The sequence below is a fragment of the Cupressus sempervirens genome, chromosome 5, assembly GCF_028749045.1.
Source record: "Cupressus sempervirens isolate cs-2001-9-10 chromosome 5, ASM2874904v1, whole genome shotgun sequence".
In the NCBI taxonomy this organism is placed as follows: Eukaryota; Viridiplantae; Streptophyta; class Pinopsida; order Cupressales; family Cupressaceae; genus Cupressus; species Cupressus sempervirens.
Window position 1 is genome coordinate 186399279 of NC_143122.1, and position 19636 is coordinate 186418914.

Sequence of the window (19636 nt, forward strand, 5' to 3'; positions counted from 1 at the left end):
ATAGCCAGAGAATATGAATGCACTAGTCAAAACTGTCTTTTAATCCCACATCAATGGGAGAGGACTTGAGTAGGGTATGTAAAAGAAAGGGCTAATGTTGTTAAACAAACAAAGGTCACCAACTTATATGAATCCCACCTTGATTGTCTTGTGGAAGCTAGAGTTGTTTGGTTTGACTGGGTAATGAGAATTTCAATTGATGGGTTTGGCCACCAAATTGTGATTAGCTAGAATATGAAAACTACCTCCTAAAATGAAGGAATAATCCATATAGGGCATAGGTGTTGGAAATATTCAAGATATAACAGTTTACTGAGAGGGGAGGGGTGAATCAGTAAACATAAAATCTTTAAATCAATTCATATTAACCAGTAAAATATTTAATCATCTAATCTGCAGTATGAAGACATTCATAACACATAAGCACAGAGATTTTGGTGATCCAGAAACCTTCCAAAATAGAAAGTAAAACTGGGGTGGGGATGAAACCCACAAATCTTCTTTACTGCAGTAGGAAGTTAGCCGGTTAAGGCATACAATGATCACTTCTGGTGATCTTCCCTGTTAGAAGCATAAAGGATTGTTATATCCACCTTGTTAAAGGATTTGAAACATACTTCATAAGTATGCACTCTGTTAGGAGATTTAGTACAAAGACTGTTAAGTCTACCCTGTTAAAGGATTTATAAAAACTGATTCACCTATTAGAATGAAACAGTGGATCTGAATACAACTGATTGCTGATAAGATCCGCTATGCTCTGATTGTCCTTGATATGACAGATAAAACATTTCTGCTCCAATGCTGACCTTGCTGAAAACCTTCAAAATTCAGCTTACATGCTTTCACACACATTCTTCATATATTTCATATACATTACACACATACATATATCCTTAGAATGATACAATACATTACATATATATACCATCCAAGTTAAAATTACATGCAATGGTCGGCTGAACAAAAGTAGACAAAATTTAACTGAGTCGGCCAAATAGCAAAACAAACTCGGTAGAACATACTTCTTTGTTTACCGACTGAGCTCGGTTAACACTGGGTCCTATATTAATCGACCTAACTCGGTTAACACTGCATCCGTCTTTACTCGGTTAATATTGAGTTTTATGTTAATCGACCGAACTCGGTTAATGCTGAGATTTTGGTTAACCGACTGAACTCGGTTAATACTGTGAAAAAGTGTTGTCACTAATGACAAATAACTTTATGTCAACAATCTCCCCCTTTGGCATTAGTGACAAAAACAATTATGTATCAAAGTTTATGTACATACATTTTAGAAAGTTTCCAAAATTGTAGATCTTATTAGATGTATGTCTCCCCCATACAATATGCACAGTATTTACAGATCAATTCATATTTCTTTGCACAGATAGCTCTGAAGTTCTGAAGTTCTGTGTTCTGTCTCCCCCTTTTTGACAATAATGCCAAATAACATATATTTATACTGAGATTTCAAAATGAGAAAGAAATTCTGAATGTACCTTGAGAATAAGAGCCAAAGTCTTATCCCAATTTTCTTGCAAAATTTTGCTGGAGGAGAGTGCAATATGAATTTCTGCAAAAAGTTCAATCATATGATCTGCAACTGAGAAATTGTTGTCATGAATCAATGTTCTGGAATGAGCAATATGCTTTTGCATTGAATTCATGACAGGAAGAATCATATTCTGGATATCTATGATAGTAGACCTGATTCTTGCTTCCTCTCTCAGAAATTCTGCCTATTTCTCCGACAAAAATCTTATTTTATGATGATGGGATGAACTTGTACTGAGGTCAGATTGCAGCACTTGGGCACTGACCTTCATATCCTCATCAATTTTATTCAACTTTTCCTTTATATCCTTGGTTGGAGGATTCACCAGTTTCCTTGTATCCAAGACCAGCTTTGCTTGTTTGTCTTTGAAGATTCTGCTCATTTAATTGATTTACGTCTACCTGAGATTTCATCATCCTTTCATTGACTTGCCTTTCAGAGATTAGGTCATTTTTCAAGCTTTCATTGATTTGTCTTTCTGATCTCAAGTCATTCTGTAGACTTTCATTGATTTGCTTTTCAATGTTCAAATCATTCCTTATTCTTTCATTTTGTGCTCTGAGAATCCTGGTTTCTTCATTTGCATTGGTGAGTTGGTCTATAAGATCTTCATACTAATGAGTTTGATTGTGAATTTCATGACTTCTATCTTCCAGTTCTTCTTGTGCTTTGTTTCTTTGATCCAAAGCTTCACATAGCCTGATTGACTGTATTTCTTGTTCTCTCTTAAGCTTTCTTACCTCTTCTTGTAGAGATCCATTCTTTTCTAGAAGTTCTTTGATTGCTTAGTCAGCTTCTTCTGAATTGCTTGATGGTAACAGGTCTTCAATCTTCACTTCAACATACTGATGATCATTCATTTGTTTTGCAAGATCCTTTCTTCTTTTTAGGGATTGAGAGAGATGTTCCTTTGCTTCTTTAAGTTGAACCATGGCCATTTCAAAATCTAACTTTTCATTTTCTATAACTTTCTCCAATCTGAATATCTCCATTGACTTTGATCTTTGCTCAAGCTGTCAAGCTGTTTCCTGAGAACCAAGTTAGCTCTGATACCAATTGTTGGAAATATTCAAGATATAACAGTTTACTGAGAGGGGAGGGGTGAATCAGTAAACATAAAATCTTTAAATCAATTCATATTAACCAGTAAAATATTTAATCATCTAATCTGCAGTATGAAGACATTCATAACACATAAGCACAGAGATTTTGGTGACCCAGAAACCTTCCAAAATAGAAAGTAAAACTGGGGTTGGGATGAAACCCACAAATCTTCTTTACTGCAGTAGGAAGTTAGCCGGTTAAGGCATACAATGATCACTTCTGGTGATCTACCCTGTTAGAAGCATAAAGGATTGTTATATCCACCTTGTTAAAGGATTTGAAACATACTTCATAAGTATGCACTCTGTTAGGAGTACAAAGACTGTTAAGTCTACCCTGTTAAAGGATTTATAAAAACTGATTCACCTATTAGAATGAAACAGTGGATCTGAATACAACTGATTGCTGATAAGATCCGCTATGCTCTGATTGTCCTTGATATGACAGATAAAACATTTCTGCTCCAATGTTGACCTTGCTGAAAACCTTCAAAATTCAGCTTACATGCTTTCGCACACATTCTTCATATATTTCATATACATCACACACATACATATATCCTTAGAATGATACAATACATTACATATATATACCATCCAAGTTAAAATTACATGCAATGGTCGGCTGCACAAAAGTAGACAAAATTTAACTGAGTCGGCCAAATAGCAAAACAAACTCGGTAGAACATACTTCTTTGTTTACTGATTGAGCTCGGTTAACATTGGGTCCTATATTAACCGACCTAACTCGGTTAACACTGCATCCGTCTTTACTCGGTTAATATTGAGTTTTATGTTAATCGACCGAACTCGGTTAATGCTGAGTTTTTGGTTAACCGACTGAACTCGGTTAATACTGTGAAAAAGTGTTGTCACTAATGACAAATAACTTTATGTCAACAATAGGGTTCCTAGTTTCTTGTACAAAAAAAAAATCTCTACTACCTAAAGGGCAAAAAAAAATTCAAAAAATTTGTAGTAAAATGGAAACAGAAATTGCAAAGAAATTAAATGTAGATCTGAAGGATAAATTGTAGATCTAAATAAATCATCATACCAAGTTTTCAAATAAGGCCTTTGAGTGCCAGTTTGAATTTCTTTTTCCCCCAAAATTGACTTTGGCCTAGAGTAGGTGAATTTATAGTCGATTTTCACTGAATCAATGTTCTAGATGCAATGGCAAGGTCTATTTTGGCTCTAGATGCTCCCATTGACTGTGATACTCTAGATCTGAGTCAATGTGCTAAAGCAACAATTATCTTGAATGGCTATGTGAAGATAAATTCTCCAAGTTCTAATACCATGTAATAATTTTCCTTAAGGAAAAATTCACCCAAGATCAAAGTAATCAAGCACAAGCACAACAATAGACCAAAAAGAGTATGATCAGAATAACAATATGTATTCGATTCAATGTAAAAGTACACTAGGAGTGCCTATATATAAATGCCCCTGGAATGCATAGGAATCAGAAATATGATAAGTCATACCACCAGGCACATGTTTACTAGGTGTGGGTTATCCTCTATTAAGCACAAAAGTAAGTGTGATGATGAGAGGATAAGCCTACAAAGGTGTAGCATGCAAAACAATATTGTAGACACCATGTGCTAAAATAGGAGTGCAAATAACTATGTTGTCTACATGACAACTCAGTTAATTATGCAAACTCTAGTGTTGTAGACACCATGTGTTGAATTAGAGTTGCTTACTTCTGTGTTGTCAACATGACAACTTATAAAAGCATGCAAAATCCTAAGTGTCTCACCATATAATTAATAAAATAATGGAATATAATAAAATAATTCATTAACCTAAGTAAAATTAAGTAAAGTGTAAATAGTAAATACATATTTACACCAACACAAGTTAAGCTACAAACCAGCAACAAGTTTCCATGACTGTCGAGTCACATACTATAATTTCCAAGATGCATTTAGCGACCGAGCTACATTGAGATGTCAAGTTATAGAATAAAGTTGATGCAAATTTTGATTCTAAGATTATTGTATAATAAATAGATTGTGAACTACCTGACAAAGATGTACACAATGATTCTGAAGTTGAAAGAAAAAATGAAGAAACTAGAGTTAAACCAAGATCATCCAAATATGTCAAGAGACATCATCCTGTTGCAAAAATTATTGGAGATAAAGATGCTAGACCAATGACAAGAAAAAAATTGAGCAATGACACATTTTTGCTAAGCATGAAGGAACCCAAATTAGTGAGAGATGCTTTAGAAGTTGTAGACTAGAGTAAATCCATGGAAAAAGAGATTGAACAAATTGAGAAAAATTAAACATGGAGTCTAGTTCCTAGACCAGAAGACAAAAATGTGATTGGCACCAAGTGGATATTGAGAAATAAGTTAGATAAAAATGGAGAAGTCACAAGGAACAAGATAAGATTAGTTTTCAAAGTATATGCACAAGAAGAAGGAATTGACTATGGAGAGACGTTTGCTCCTATTGCAAGGTTGGAAGGAGTAGGAACTTTACTTGCTTATTTTGCATACAAAGGTTTCAAAGTTTATCAAATGGATGTTAAATCTACATTTCTAAATGGTATATTAGAGGAAGAAGTTTTCATAGAATAACCAAAAGGATTTGTTAATGATAACAATAAGAACATCATATGTAGATTACATAAAGCTCTATATGGTTTGAAACAAGCACCAAGAGCATGGTATTAGAGACTTCATAATTATCTTGTGAGATTGAATTTGAAAGGACTAATGATAGTAGCAATCTGTACATGAAGATAGACAAAGGAAAAGGTATTTTGTTATTTGAAATTTTCGTTGATGATATCATATTTGGAGGTTAAGATGCTTTATGTAAGACTTGCAAATTGAATGAAGCAAGAATTTGAAATGTCTTTATTTGAGAGATCAAATTCTTTCTGGGTTTGCAAGCATATTAGATGAAAAATGGTATATACATTACTCAATCAAAGTATGCTGAGGAAATATTGAAAACTTTTGGATTGGAGGATTCCAGACTAGCAAGTACACCTATAGTGACAAGACATAAGTTGTTAAAGAATGATAATTTAGCTGAGGTGAATTACACATTATATAGATCTATGATTGGAAAATTGAAATATGTAGTACAATTGCATTATCTGTAAGGATAGTTGCAAGATTCTCTGCTAATCCCAAGGAGAATCATTTGATGGTTATAAAGAGAGTAATGAGATATCTGAAAAGAATAGAAGATTTTGGTCTATACTATAAGAAAAATGAGAAATTTGAATTAAGAGCCTATACTAATGTTGATTGGGTTGGAAAAATTGATGACAAAAAGAGAACTAGTGGAGGAGCATTTTTCTTAGGCAAGAGGCTAGTTACATGGACTAGCAAGAAATAGAATTGTTCCTTACAATCTACTACTGAATCTGAATATGTTGTTGCTGCTGTAAATTGTAAAAACATTGTATGGATCAAATAACTACTCAAAGGAATGAAGAAAGAGATCACAAAACTAGTGATACTTTATTGTGATAATGCAAGTGCTATCAATATATGAAAGAATCATGTGATGAACACAAATACTAAGCACATTAAAATCAAGTATCATTACTTGAGAGAACTAATTCAAGATAAAAAGGTGAAGATGAAATATGTCAACACAAAAGAGAAAATTGTTGATATCTTCACAAAAGCATTACCTAAGGATGCTCATAAGTATCTAAGAGGTAAACTAGGGGCAATACCCCTATCAAAGGCTATCTAAGTAACAAAGGAGTGCCCTGCATCAAAAAAATTGATCTTCATATGTTACACATTGATGCACACTGGATCTTACTTTAGGAGTTGCCTAAAGTAATCAAAAAGTTGAAACTTCAAAATCAGTCACAAGCAAGGTAATAGGAGGAGAAACTAAAGAAGCCTATATTTGCATTTTAAGATCACAAGTATTTGGCATTTTTTTCAAAGAGGGAGAGTTTTACTGATCAAAGGGAGATATAGTAAGAGGGATATATAAGAATAAATTTAGACAAAAGGATTTACAAGGATGACTTAAAAGAATTCTGTAACCTATTCAAAAGATAGAAATTGCTAATAGAGGGAGAGCTTTCAATACAAGGAATTATTTTCTTTTTGGTATTTTATTGGTCTTACTATTTTAACCTAGTCAGTTTGGTTGGACAAGTTTGGTTTGTCATTTGGTTGATCAATTTGGTTTTCCATCAATGCTAAAGATGGAGATTGTTGATAATAGATTGAAAAAGGAGATTGTTAAAGAGGGTGATTGTATGTTTTAATCATTGTTTTGTCATTGATGTCAAACCTACTATTTGTTAGCAAGACAACTAATTATTTGATTTGTAAAGAGGATTTGATTAAAAGATGTAACAATAGCATAGCACCTAGAGGAAATGTCAAGTTACGATTATGTAAAAAAGTATAAGAATTAGTAATGATAGTGATAACATGATCTATTGATAATCTACTTAAAATTACAAAGGTTGGTTACACTAAGAAAGTTTAGAAGAACAAGTTACACAAAGTTTGTCTACAAAGATTGACCAACTAGATAGTAGGTGCCAATAAAAGTTAGTGCAAGTCGAGTAGAGAATTAGTTAAAGCCAAGTAAAAGTTTATTCTAGTGTATGCCAAGAAGAATAGTACATGTCGAGTAAAGTTTAGTTGATGCCAAGCACCATTAAATTTTAGTTCATGCCAAGTAATTTCACAGAGGATGCTGGGCAACGTAGTGTGTGTTGAGCACCAAAAGTTTAATAATGCCAAGCTATTGCATTTTTTGAAAGATCATGAATTTGATGAATCTAAGCTAACAAGTTTATTTTCTTAGATTATGTGAAGCAGGTGGAAGGTAAGGTTGATGAGTTGGTGGCATAGAATTCAAGGTAACTTATTTTAGATGAATTCAAAGAGGATTCAAGGAGAAGTTTCTAGAAGAGATATGGAATGAGGGGTAGATTCATTGTATCCTACCTAATCTATCCTAACCCTAAATTTGATGATGGAGAATGAGCGGAAAAAGATCATAATTTCCTATTTATAGGAATGGATTTTCAAAAGCAAAGGTTGTCATGTGCGAGAACCCAAGGAAGATAAGGAGTCAAGAATTTTTCTTCATCAAGTGACCTAAGAGAAAAGTTTTCATTGGCATGTTAAGAAAGAAGGCTTGAAGGGTGAACAAGCTATCAGAGCTACAATGAGTGAAGGCCAAGAAGAATGGAGGACTCAAATAGAGATCTCTAATCTACAAATGGAGTTATAAGTTGTTATTAGATCAAGCCTTACTATTACTCTCTAATAATTGTATTAGTCTAGGGTAAATCCTTTGGATTAGGGTTTATGTAACAGTCATTTTTAAATCCTTTAACCAGGTGACATTCTAAGTGAATGGTCTAAAGTACTCTAACAAGGCTCACTCCTAATAGGGTTATTGAAATCCTTTAATAGGATAATATTTAATAGTGTGTATTATAACTTTTAATAATGTTTTCCTTTCACAAGGCATCACTTTAAAAGAGTGAAAAAGAGTAGCATGTTACTAGTGGTTTTTCCCAAATTGGGTTTCCACATAAATCATTGTGTCAAGTGCGTTGATGTATCTATTATGTTTCATGTTTACATTTTTGTAAGTTGATTTGATAGTAACCTACAAATTTTAAGTGATTTCATAATCTCATGGATGCATGCATGATGACAAATGTTTTATGGGTTCACTAAGCTATGAAAAGGTTTATTTATACATTTGGACCTTGGATAACTAATTTACCCCTCTCTGTCTGTTATTCTAAAGTATTCCAATAGATTTTGCTTATGAACATGCAATGTTACCTATAATTACATAGTTAAGGCCTATGCCTTATGAGGTTAATATTGATGAAGTCATAGCAGTAGTGATTGCACTATTATCAAAAGATGTTGATTGAAATGCTGAGCTATTCAACACATATGATATAGTGAAGAATCAGATGAATCCAGAGTTTAGTGAGCCTAAGACAAAAAAGAAGAGAAAGAAGAAGATTCTTGAGGATAAGAATGATGAAGAAGAAGAACCATAACATATAATAGAAACTAAGGAAGGAAAAGGCAAAGAGCTAGCTTTTTATGAGCCTAAGGAAATGAAGAGAAAGAAAGTGATAATTGTAGACCCCTAGGTTAAAGATGATCTTACAAAAGGTGTGTAGAAGGTTGCTACACCTCATGAACCTAAAAGAAAAATTATAGCAAGATCAAAGACAACCCACCCCCCAACTATCAAAACTAAATGAAGCTAAGCAAAGAAAAAATAGGCTAGTTGACATGAGGAGAACATTCCTAAGAGGCCTTAGAGAAAATCAATTGTAGCTTAGGAGGAAGAAAATGATCAAAAGATCGAGTCTAATGATTTGAGAAAATTGTAGATTGTTTTGAGACTACCTATTGGTGTTTTTCTAGGATTAAAACCACTAAGCAACAAAATGCTTAATACCAAGATGATAATACTCACACAATCTAATGGTCAGCCAATTCTTATTAACAACTGCATGTGTAAAACATTTGAACCCAACTTCGACAAAACTAAAGGTGGTTTTCTACTCTTTTGGCTCTGCAAAACTAGGGTGGGTATACCCAGGGATGATTCAAGATTGGGAAAACTGTATGAGGATTATTTTTAGTTTCGTTCTAATTCTCATCTCAAATTCTCCAATATATGTATAAGTCTTGATACTTTAATAAACACATCCCACATAACAGATATGGCCAAAAATTTCTTCTATAGATCTGTAGATGTTCTCGACAATAGTGGCTAACTGAAGTTAAAACATTCCATGCAGACAAGTACTGGCCAACCTTTAAAGATCTATAGGAAATAAAAGGAAAATTTGATTTGATGCTGCATTCTGATAACCATTTATGATATATTTCTCCTCCAGCTGAAACAATTCGATCAGTGCCTAATCCATTGGGGTTCAGATTCTATAGCAAATTCTTAGATCTAATTTGTTGCCTTACAACAAATTCTATCAACAATTCTTGTTATAATTCATCATTCAAAACCCTTTCCACTACTGAAGAAACCTTATCACATTTACCAAAGCTTTTATTTAATCCATTGAATTAACAACATCGATAAACAGATATACAACCTAACTAGATTGCATTCAATTGCACAAGCCTTTACTTATACAATATCAAGATAACCAAGTAATAGAGAGGAGACAAGATTCAGAAAAGAATGATATGGGAACAGTTCACAATTTGTATTTATTTTCTTTGAAAATTGTATACCATTTACAATAGACTCAGAATGACCGTCAGAAAGAAACACAGTTCACTCTATATTCATGTATTCTTAGAGAATTGACAAAAAAAATACATCATGGATTTTCTTTCAAAAATTTGGACCAAAGACAGACTAAGCATAACACTTAGAAAATTAGAATTTGGACCATTCTTTAGCCTTGGAATCTCACTTAAATAATGTGAGATGCAACAAGCTTCAAGCTAAAAGAAAGTGACATCTGTCTTCTAAAAGATACTGACAAATGTCTATCATAAAAGACAAAAGCCAATAATATAAAAGCTATTACATCAAACACTCCTTGGTGGGTCCCTTTCTGTTATGCTTCTCAATTGTTGAGACAAGAAAATATGATCTGATTCTTCATTTATTGTTCATCCTCAGAGTAAGTGGCCATGAAGTTAAAAAGTGACGTGTCATCTTCAACTACCTGGAAACTTACTTTAACCTGGGGATTTTCCACATCCTCATCACTAACTATGAGGGTAACTTTTACTTTTGCATCTTCGTCCTTATCATCTTTTGACATTTGTTCTATAAACTAATTTTTTGATTTATTATAAGTAGCATCATCTGGCCAATCAAAATTTAGAGCCTCTCTTTGTATAATCACTATAGAATTTGGAATTTCTTCTAAATCATCAAACTCTTTTCTCATTGCATTATAAAATAACTGTATCTTTACTAACTCTTCATTTGTCCTTGCCCAGAACCACTGGCCAGTTTCACTCATGATGTTCTTGATCCTTTCATAAAATAACTCATCCAACTCCTTTTTCCACTTTTCCTTTTCCTTTATTGTATCAACAGATTCTAAAGCACAAGGAAATAAAATAAATTTTTCAGCAATATACTGGGAAAAAGAAAGTGTTAATCTTTTCTACAAAGAATCCCCTTTATCATCAAAATTTTCTAGTTTATTTAACAAATAAAAAATTCTCTCTACTTGATGATAAGGCATTTGGATGGCAGATATAAATATAATTGTGATATCATTATTCCTCTCCCTCCACTTATGTGCAAGAGGAGTCAATTTATCCTTATCTCTATTCAACTCATCCATGAGGGTTGCAATTCTTGTCAACTGATCAAAGAAGGTTGACCATTGTATTTTATCCCTTAAATTCATCACACCCTGCTTTAATTTTCCTTCATATTGATTTTTTAATTCTACCTGCAACTCATGTAATTTGGTTTTTTCTTCTTCAAATTCCTCTGCAATATAGAATTGGGGCCTTTCAAGGGTGTCTGGTATTTCAACAATAGGTTTTGCTTCGACAAATGACTGTCAAGGGTATGCAATTCTAGGTGCACTGGATTCTCCCACTTTTCTCTTCCCAAGTATCTTCTCCATTTGAGACACTTTGTTTTACAATGACTATATCTGTATACCCCTTTCCTCATATGTTTTAAAAACTTCTTCAAACCTAGCATTGAGTTGGGTAAATCTATCTTCTTCATGGCCAAATACAACACCACCAAATTTTAGCACTTCTGAGGCCATTCCCATTATTTTCTTGCTACTTACTTCACTAGTCCTATATACTGTCAATGTACCAGTATGTTCTACGGTGGGAATCTCATGCTTCTTGGTATTTTCCCTCTTATCCATGGACCATATAACAAGGGCTTGGTGGTCATCACTAAATTTGACTCCTCTATGAGCCTATAATACTTCTTCAGTAGTTGTTAGTTGAATATCCTTCTGCTTCCTTATTGAATAAAAAACAATAGCATTTTCTATATACCATTCTGGTAGAAGGAGGACTCCTGACTATCTAACTATTTCCCTTCCAACTTCAGGAGTAAACTGGGCAAAATCAATCAAAAATTTTGACTTCACCTCTCCCTTAATAACTGAGTCAGGTTTATCTGGTTGCTTAGCTTTGATTTTCTCACAGGCTTTCTCAAAAATTCCCATATTTAATCTCCACAAAAATTAAACAAAAGCCCTAGATCTTACAAAATTTTCATCATTAATAAATCTTTTAGAAGCCTATGTAATTATTAGGTCAATTTCCTTACCTTGGTAATCAGCAATGGTTAGGTCCAAGGAAGGTGCAGGAGGTTCTTGTGGCTCTCCAACATCCAAGTCTGTAGAAGTGACAATCACATCCCCTTCTCCACCCATTTGTATAAGCTATTCCCTTAGAGATGCCTCATCATCTATCTGGATTAGGGACTGGCTTGGGGAGTATTGTTCCTTTTGAGAAGAAGAAGACTCTTGCTCTAATTTTTGTCTTTTCGGAGAGCTGGCTGCAGATGGACTTCTTGACCTTGGTTTCTTATGAGGGGATCATGTTGCACATTTTGAATCATGACATAACCTACCCTTTTTTGCAATGTATATTGGCCAGGACCTACCACATTTCTACTACTTATTCTTCTTTGTACTTCTACTGCCTTGTCTAGATGTGTCTCAACATACATAGCTTTCTTTTCATTCATGGTTTGAATTATTATGGCAAAATTATTCATTAATGCTTATATTTTAGCTCCCCAATATTTCTTATCTTTCAATGGGTCATATTGGGGGTCAAAAGTATTAATGAATTCTAGGGTTTTACTAAAAACTATCCATTTCTCTTTTCTCAATTCTTGTTCTTGCAATGTGAAGATATTTTTGATTATATCTTCTAGATAGTAAACCTGATGTACCATATGGGAAGCTCTTACCCTTTGTTTTAAAAGGTCATAGAATCCTTCAAGGTCATTGAATCTGGCGTGAGACTCTGCCATGTTATATCTATCCAAAAACAAATTCAGCTGCTTCCACCCCTTTCTGGCAAAGACAAAATCATGCACTACAGTAACAATTGGAAAGAAAGTGCCCTTCTTAATCAATTCCCTCTCATCTATAGTGCCTATCTGCCATAAGAGCTCAACAATCCCAATCTTCAAAGGCACATGAAAAGGAAACACATGTGGCTTTCCCATAAAACCATATACCCTTATCACAGTTGAAACATTATAAGGGATTATATCCCCCCAATTATGACTAACCAACAACCCTTGTGCATGATCTCTAGGTCTAACCAATTCCAACAATGCTTGTGGAATTCTAGGGCTGTCCCCTCTCAAAAGCAACCTTAGCCTAGATGTGAAAAATCTGTCAAACCTTACATAACTAGCATCTATGGCTTCTGAAGTCATATCCACACTCCATAACTGCACTGGATTCCTTTCTCCATCCTTGGTTGTTTTCAACTCCATACTCTTGGAGAAGAAAGTGTATCCCTTGTATAAGCACACATGCATCAACAATGAATACCAATAGAATGTTTTGTTTACTTTTCCCTTTGCTATTCCAACCAAACCATTGTGAATCTCTTTTGATAGAAAAGTGGCAAAATCCAGAATGGTACTCATTCCAAATTGAAGGGTTTGAGCCATTATAAGGACAATAGAACCTAGAATTTGGTCATCTTCATCTATCCCAAAAATCTTGCAAAGAGAAAAATACAGTGCTTGAGCTCTCAAGTTGAAATGTCTTCTCAACAATGGCTCTAGGGTACTGGCTGTAATCATAGGCAAATTACCAACCTTGGCAGCATGCTCCTGTAGTGGCCCTGTTCTTAGATAAATTTTTTGTGCATCATATCTGGCTTGTAGATCATCCATATCAATGATTTCATGCACAACATGGTTAGGGTTAAGGTTGAAAACCTCACTAAACAGCTCAGGGAAAACCCTAAAAAGATTGATTCTAGAATGATTTTTTACCCATCCCGTAATAGGATCATATTTCTTTGCCACCTCAATCAATAAATCACTATCAAAGAAGACAGTGGGGACTGTTAATTTACCAATACCAAACTCCCAAACATTGCTCATAGGAGTGTCCAGTTTTCGCTCTAAAAATCATTTCTTAAATAACTCTAGACCTCCCATGGAAACCTGGGCATCTCTTACCTAATTAGCTTTGTCGTAAAAACCCTTTGCTATGACTATTTTGGGATTTTTTGGGATTGGTTCCCTCCCCTTAGTTATTTCATGCACTAATAAGGGGAATTGTTCAAGAAAATCATCATGCATAGAACATTTCAAATAATTTGTTTCCCTAGTAAGCTCTTTTCGGGGAGACATTTTGAATGAACCCTAGAAAATTCCATAACAATAGATACTTCAAATTTACTTAGAAAACCATAGAGTACTTACCCACCAAAATTTGCACCTCCACACTATGAGAAAACTTCTGCAATTGTTAACCAAGAATTTTTGTGCCCTAGCTCTGAAAATTTTGTATGCCCTGATATTCTCTCTGTGCTTTACTGGTTCATTAATGGTGAAATCATGGGCTCTTATCATGCAATAAAATTGCATGTATAAGGTCTAGATCATATTTACTCTCAGTAAGCATTACCCATAATTTGCATCCAAGTTTGAATCCCATCCATAGATTTTCACTGGATCGGGCAGTCCCGATTTAAAAATAACAAGCATTACGACTTTTAAAACAATGCTACATGTCACAATTTTGCTTCCCCACATTATTTAAAATCCTTTCATATTAGAATTGCGGAGAAGCATCGTTTGTCAATCAAGACAAGATCAATGATTTGACTAATCCACTTTCTAATAAAAACCAGTTAGCTGTACTAACCAATAAGAAACTGCCTTATGAGCTCATGTTGTCTGACCACATTCCACACCAATAGATCCCACATCATCTTTTGGGCGAGCAAGTACTTGGTATCATTTAGCATACGTGTTGTGTTGGTGCATTCCTACTTTCCTTATTTAACAAGCATTTTCAAATTGTGGGCCTATGCCAGTCATCGATCATGATAAAGATCATCAGTCAGAAATAACTCTTCACTTTGTGCTTGCATTATCCACTTGGGCCAATGACATGACTACTTTTAACCTGCATGTTCTAACTATTTTTTTTATTTCTTGACACCTTTCTAGCCTAGGTCATAAATATCTCTAGCTAAGCACCTTTGGCAGAACCTATGGTGTGACTCCTGCATTCTTCATGGTCTTGTCCCACTGTGACATGCATCGCAAAGGTGCATTCTTACTTTTCTTATCTGTCTTGTAATTTCATAATGCGGGATTGCACTATCTGTAGATCTTTGAAAGATCTATGATTGATAAGATTTCATTTTTATCCAACAGTCAAAACTCCTCCATGTGGAAAATCTGGCAGTACATGTCATCAATCATTTATAGTGTGGCATATTGCTTTGTAAATACCTGACCCACCTTGCCAAATGTAAAAAATACACTTGCGTGCACTACTTATTTCTTGTGCAGTTTCAAATTGTGGGCAAGCACTGGCCTTTGATCTCTGATAGATCAACGGTTACATAAACTTTGCCATTTGAGTAGCACATTGGCTGATAGTGACGAATGATGTTCCTCCACCTATCCCAACTCATCTGACACACACCAAGGAGGACATCTTACCATTATTCTTTTAACAGTGGGCCCATCTTATCAGACCGTACCACTTGTCCAACTTTTGCTTCCCTACATTATTTATCTGTCAAGCATATTCTTCTTGCGGGGAAGTGATAGCCCTTGATTGAGATGAAATCAATGGCTGACGCTTCTTGGTGATAAACTGCATATCTCTACAATCGAATCCACCAATGATATCGCAAGAAAATTAGGACGTGCGCAAAAGTACTGAAAAACCTACAAAAGTTCCTAACAATTTATGATTCACTGGAATATAGGAATGTAAAGGCTATCTGTCACCAAGTCACAAGCCTGCATTACTTAAAAGCCTTGCATCCTAAAATTGTGAGTATGCGATACTCGTTGATCTGAACAAGATCAACGATTAAAAGGACTTTGCGTCATTAGAGATAATGGCTAACAGAATGATTAATCAATTTGTATGCTAAGTGCAGTCATGTAAGATTAAACAAAAATATAATGACCTCATGCTTATGCAAGCCCTCCCTTGGGAAAAATGTCATTGAAAACATTTTTTTTTGAAAACAATTTTGAGGGTATTCTAAAGCTAGGGCAAACTGATGACTATGAAAAAACACAAGGAATAAAACCCTAATTTTCAAAATTTCAAGATTTAAATGATCTTTCACAAGATACTCCTTTAACCTCTGCATAGTGAAAAATCAAGCCAACACTACCTTCCTCAATTATTGATAAGGTATGTAAAAAAATGACTAAACAATTATGCTTGATAGGATTCAAAGAGATTAATTTTGATTCCCTAAATAAAGAAGATTAGGAAAAACTTGAGAAATATTTTATAGGAATGATGATACAATTTAAGACTCCACCTATAGAGATGTGAAAAGGCATTCTAGAAAACTTGTGTACAGTAGGATTGATGCTAAGTGGAAATGGGCATTATCTAGTAAGAGACATACCAAGGAGACCACCTTAGCATAGACAAAGGTAGATTTAGGGATGTCATGTACATTTCTATTACCCTAAAATATTTTGTAACAAAATTCATGCCAAAAGAAAGGGCACATAAAATTTTGATGAATAAAGCTCATGAAGTTGAGCAAGAGAGTATCAATGTATGGAGAGAAGCATATGATTTTCTTAATCCATTAGCTAATAAAGAAGAGGAATATGATAGAGATGGAGAAGTCAAATTCGAAGAGGATGAAGCTAAAGAAGTTTCCAATTTTTCTAAGGAAATGAAATAGCTGATAGAGGGGTATGAAAAACAAGATGTTGTCACTATAGAATACATTCCCAATTCATCACCACATGATCCTAATCTATTAACTGAAGAAGACTTGCAAAATGTTGAGCCTACCACATCTCTACCCAAAACCAATCCAATATTGTTACAAATCATATATTACCTAAGGATTGAGAGTAGTAAAACTAATAGTTTTGAGGTTACATAAATTATTAAGGATACAAGTGCTAAGAAACATGGCAAAGCTCTAATTGTATTTTTACAATTTACTTGTATGCCTATATCTTAGCTCGAGATAAATATTGTAGAGGTTTCTTATTATATATCTATTTCAATGTAGTTCTCATAAATTCATTTTATTTTCAATAGTTTAGGCCAATTCCTTAAAGATGAAATTTTGACCAATGGTAAGTAAATGGGAACTTTTGATCAATGATAAGTAAATGGTTTCTCTCTTAATTTGATGTATTCTCTCTTGTCAAAACAAAAATGTCAAAAAGAAAATCTATCTAGCTAGATTTTCTTTTTGACAATTTTGTTTTGACAAGAGATTATGAAGTATGATTTAAAATGTTGATAGATAATATTTGTTTACAAAATCTAATTTAGAACATTTTCAATGTATCTTCAAAAAGAATGAGCTCTTTTTTATTTTGGCTACTCTTGATGGATAACTTCTATTTAGCTTCTTTTTAATGATCAATAACTTGAAGTGGTAGATCTATTTAACTTGAAGTAGTATATCTATTTGAATGTGGTTATCATAGATCTATTTTACATTCAATAGTTTATGCAAATTCATTAAGGGTTTTCTTCTGATAAATGACAAGTAAATGTGTTTTCTCATACATAAATTTTCATATTGACAATTTTATTATAACACCAATGTTGATAAATAAAAGGGGTATACAAAATCTAATTCAGAATGTTTACAATGAATCGTCCAAAATAATGAGCTCTATCATAAATATATAGAACTCTAAAAATAATCCATTTATATAATGATGAGTAGTCCATGTTGCATAGATCTTTGTATACCCCAAGTCCATTTACCTAGAATTAATCCAAGTAGCTAGAAGAGAGGTCTAGAATGTAGACCCTAAACATGTGCACCAAGAAATATTGACTAATATATGTCAATTTAAATACATTTACAACTATTAATTGTAGATATTGGATTTAAAATCTTGTATCAGGTTCAATAGTAAAGATATGTTAGACAAGTTGAGAGGAAAGAGATTGATGTTTGTTTGGGACTCTATAAGAAGAGATCAGTTTGAGTCCATGGTTTGTCTTCTTTAGGAAATAATTTCAAGCAATAAGAAATCTATGGTTAATAAGAGTCCTCTTAAAACATTCAAAGCTCTGCTAAGTTGTACAATGTGTTCATATCAATCTTTTATCTTTTGTCTTACAAAGAAGCTTTATAGTTATTAACATTTGATTGATTGTTTACAGGATTATAATTCTTTAGTTGAACTATTCTGGGCTCCATTATTGATTGAGCTAGAGATCAATGTAAAGGGGACAAAGATCCTCCACTTGGATTCTATAAAAAATAATGGAGATTATTGGAAGGAGGCAAAATTCCTAGCTTTTGAGTCATCACATTAGTGGGATCATAGTGGTGGCAACAGTGGAATAATGCAAGATTATATGATATATTTTTAATTTTATTAATACTTTGGTTTATACTATATGGTCTATCAACACAATATTAGTTTGAATATTTTTTTATTAGATTATATGAATCTATCTATCAATATTTTCATATTCACATTGTAAATCCACCATCAAAATAAAGAAAAAAAGAGAAGAAAATAATTAATGTTACTAAATTTTTTTCAAGCTATATGAAATTTTTTGAATGAATGTTTTGTGATAGATAGAGATATGAAGCAAGGTTTAATTGTGTGTATAAACATATGGGACATAGCCATGGAAAGAAGTACAATATACAAAAGTATAGACCAAATGGTTGCTTATAGGAAAGCCCTAAACACTTGGGTAAATTGGGCAAATTCACAAGTAGATTTCAAGAAATCAATGCTATTTTTCAGCACCATGGCATCTTGCCATTCAAGGTTTTCCATCTTATATGATATTTATCTCTAATTTTACTCAAGAATTTTCCAAAGTTATTATCATTTACTGTAATAAATTATGCCACATTGTTTAAAGTCATTAATGACAAAAAAAATCAATTATAATTTGATGGCATGAAACTTATTTTCATGAATGTTGCCACTCATACATTATGATCTATCAATAGAATAAAGAAATTGGAGCAATAGACAAAGAGAGGATTCTAAAGTATGCTTCAAAACATTGGTAGAAAAAAAATCATATAGTCAAACCCTAAAATGTTTTTTCATGATTGATTTTCTCTTGACTTTTAGTTGACATAATTGGCTTAATTTTAATACAAGTGTGAGAAGGATATAGAGCCTTTGCAGAGCCCATCTGCATACAATCCTCCATTAGCATTTCAAGTGTCAATACTAAAGCAAGTTGTGAACAAAAAGAAGAATTCTATTGCTATTTTGGATATAATAGGAATGTCTTTTTTATGCAAGGATCATCATCCCTCTAAATATGGTGGTGGTGGTGATTATAAAGATTGCAACCATTGGTGTAACCTAGGTGTACCTGATATTTGGAATGAACTTTTGTATTCCTATAGAAATACTACTTTATTTGAGCCCAAATTACTATGGTGAGTTCTCACAATAGTGACAACAAACCATTTCCCAATCCCAGTTAGACGGGTGTTAGATTTTTATTATCGTAGGTTACAATAGCATGGGTTATCATCACAATTGCAATGCCTAGAAGTGTCATAAATTGAGCTATCATTTTGGAAAATTGTTCATTTTCATCATAAGCATTGCAGTGGAAATCTATCAAATACACTATCATAGTTGTGACATCTACGTGAGAGAAATGCTATAGATCCAATGGAAAGTTGTTGGAAACCTCCATCACAATGGGGAATAATTAATGTAACTAAATTTTTTTCAAGCTATATGAAAAAGTTTGAATGAATGTTTTGTGATAGATAGAGATATGA

The 19636-nt window shown here is 33.5% G+C and overlaps 1 pseudogene; it reads left to right on the forward strand.

Annotated features, from left to right (window-relative positions):
- Positions 1–19286, forward strand: part of LOC149555037 (protein trichome birefringence-like 36) — a 67018-nt pseudogene extending 47732 nt beyond the window's left edge.
- The last annotated feature ends 350 nt before the right edge of the window (positions 19287–19636 follow it).